At 43.3% G+C, this 2,879-nt stretch overlaps 1 pseudogene; it reads right to left on the bottom strand.

The window, feature by feature from the left end:
• Nucleotides 1-207: 207 nt before the first annotated feature.
• Nucleotides 208-1,470, bottom strand: LOC149217691 (crocetin glucosyltransferase 3-like; annotated as a pseudogene).
• Nucleotides 1,471-2,879: the final 1,409 nt, after the last annotated feature.

The following is a 2,879-nucleotide window of genomic DNA, read 5'->3' as shown; positions in this document are numbered from 1 at the left end:
GTTTCTACCTGGTGAATAATGTTTGCCATCCATCATGATTCTTGTGAAGATGAAAGTATGCGAGTGGATTCATTTGATGAACTCTGGAGGAAAGAGATGTACTTCACAAAGGAATACCAGTTTTTAGCAGACGAACCGCCTTCAACTACCGCTGCCGGGGCGACATGAGCCAGATTTCGGACTCTGCCTCTCACATCAAGATCCCCTTCATTCTCCCACCTCTTCTCTCGCCACAACACCACCGTCTCCCCGCCGTGCTCGCACGGCAACTCGGAGCTGTTCGACGAACCACCTGGCGTTAAGGAACTGCTCACCCGCCATGGGCCAACAGATGATGGGTATCCCTCTGCTCACGCTGTCCACCATGGAATTCCACCCGCAGTGGCTGATGAAAGCGCCCATGGAAGGACGAGACAGGATGAGCAGCTGCGGTGCCCATCCTCTGATCACCAGGCCTCGCCCAGATGTATCGCGTTCGAATCCTTCCGGCAGCCCAGACTGCGAGGAGCCCCTATCGTTCTCTGTTTCCGGCGGAGTACGCAGAACCCATATGAAGGGTTTCCCGCTACCTTGGAGACCAAATGCGAGTTCTCGAATCTGGGCAGCGGACAGAAAATTCCTGCTCCCGAACCCGGCGTTTGCTGGTTCAGCCATTCCGAGATCGATGCTTCCACTCGATCCAGAGGGGTTGTAACAGAGGATCCCGCGATGTAATCGTAAGGTAAAACGGGGCCAACGGTCCAGACGGGCTTCCCGCTGCTTGTCTCCATGTATTCGATAATCTCTGGTTCCAGCTCCTGAAACGTATTGACGATGTATCCCCGAGTGTGCCTGCTTTTCTTCACCTGCCAGCTCACAAACAGGTGCCATGGACTAGATCTAGTGGCCTTCAGTAAGCTGGGAGTCAAATACGATCGATTGAGAGTCAAGAAGGTGGGAACGTCGGGGAGAGTAACGGTGTCGAATTGGTTATCGAGGTGGGGCAGATGAAGCCAGAGGGAATTGTAAAGCAGATTCCCGTCGGCCGGGGAAGTGTAAAACGTCAAGCCGGCAATGCCCATCTTCATAGCGGATTCTTGGTGAACATGTCGCCAATCACACAGGTGGGTTTCATCCATTCTTCGTCGGCGTTTACCGCTAGGCTCTGCAGAAGGCCTTCGGATTCGGGTTGGAGCTGTTCCGTGGCGAGATAGAGGTTTTGAATTTGTTTTGGGTGGAGGGTGTGACCGCTTTCTTGGTCTGGCGGGAGGCCGTCAAAGGGCAGGAGCGACAAGTGATGGAAGTACAGGAGGAGAGGAGATTGTGGAAGGGGGAGTCTGGAAGCGAGAGCGGTTGCGTTGAGAGGAGTTGTGACGAAGGTGACAGCGACGCCTCTGTGTGCGAGATGAAGAGTAGTTTGGAAGGGAGGGATTAGGTGGCCCTGCTCCAATGTCGAGAATACACTACCTCATGACTCCTCTTCGGATCCATCTCCATCTTTTATCTCTTCAATTGGGTTTCTTCTATTTAAGATTTGGTTGGACACTACAGTGGTAAAAAGAAAGAAGGGAAGAAATTATTTTGACACCCACGAAGTTAAAGATAGCCTATGAGATAGATTGATTCTTCATTTGCTTGATGTATTTGGTCTTTTTTATGTGAAGCTTCAAAATAAATGTTCTCGGCTTTCCAACAAATCTTTTTCTAAATAGATTATCCCAAGAGCTAGTTGTCAGCGTATCTGCGTAATTTTTCCTATTGTATTTGAAGGCATCACATTCTAAAATGAAATGTTTTTTTGTTTCCACTTTCCCAAAAGAACAATAAATAGTTACTAAATAGATTATCCCAAGAGCTAGTTGCCAGCTTATCTGCATAACTTTTCCTATTGTCTTTGAAGGCATCACATTCTAAAATGAAATGTTTTTCTGTTTCCACTTTTCCAGAAGAACAATAAATAGTGCAAGCAGTTGGAGTTTTTATAAATAGATATGACTGGCCCACTCAATTCCATCATGTCTTAAGATGACCTAGTCGGATGGGAAATATTTTAGATATGCATATTGTCCCAGAAGTTGCTAACTCGCTAAAAATAAGGGAGTTGGTTTTAGTGAGATTTTTTGAATTTTTATTTTGAGGTGAAATTTTGAATTGTGTTATTTAAACTGGGTTTTCACTATATATATGGATTTAGCAACCTGAAAAAACCCTTATGGCACTTTGATTGTGCAAAGTTCCTTATCAAACTTATTTAAACTGGTTTTTCACTATATATATGGATTTAGCAACCTGAAAAAACCCTTATGGCACTTTGATTGTGCAAAGTTCCTTATCAAACTTGTGATTTCAATAAATTTCCGACCAATTTAGAAAAATTAGACCCAAAAAACCCACAAACTTCAAAATGTTTCACTAAAGACTATTTTTAAAATAAGTCGCTTGCCAATGGACATTAAATGAGCGGGCTTGTATACCGTTGCATTTTGGTAGACCAATTAGATTTTCACAGGTCAGTTATCTAACGGTGGGCATATACAACCCCTCTCATTTAACACTGCTTTTTTATCATGGGAATTCTGGCAATATTTTGATAAAATCTGGCAGAGATTTTTGTAAATCCAATCTGTCAAATTTCAAGATTTTGGGTGCATTTGAAGTTACTAGAGGGTTTCTTGAATTTTTTTTGTCTGGATTCCGACCACTTTAATTGTCTGGGTAATTCCTGTGTCAAAAGCCATTTTTTTCACTAAAACCCACACATTTTTCACCATATAAAATTATTTATTCCATTGAAACTCTGCAAAACCAAAATTTCAAAATAGAAATCTATTTAATATTTGAAGTTTGACAGAATGTACAGTTATATTCTATGTTGCACAAATTTCTGGAAAGTGAGACAA

Source organism: Pinus tabuliformis, chromosome 1_1, assembly GCF_031772625.1.
Source record: "Pinus tabuliformis cultivar Carrire ecotype Pingquan chromosome 1_1, CPIR1, whole genome shotgun sequence".
Classification (NCBI taxonomy): domain Eukaryota; kingdom Viridiplantae; phylum Streptophyta; class Pinopsida; order Pinales; family Pinaceae; genus Pinus; species Pinus tabuliformis.
This window is presented reverse-complemented; position numbering and strand designations above follow the sequence as displayed.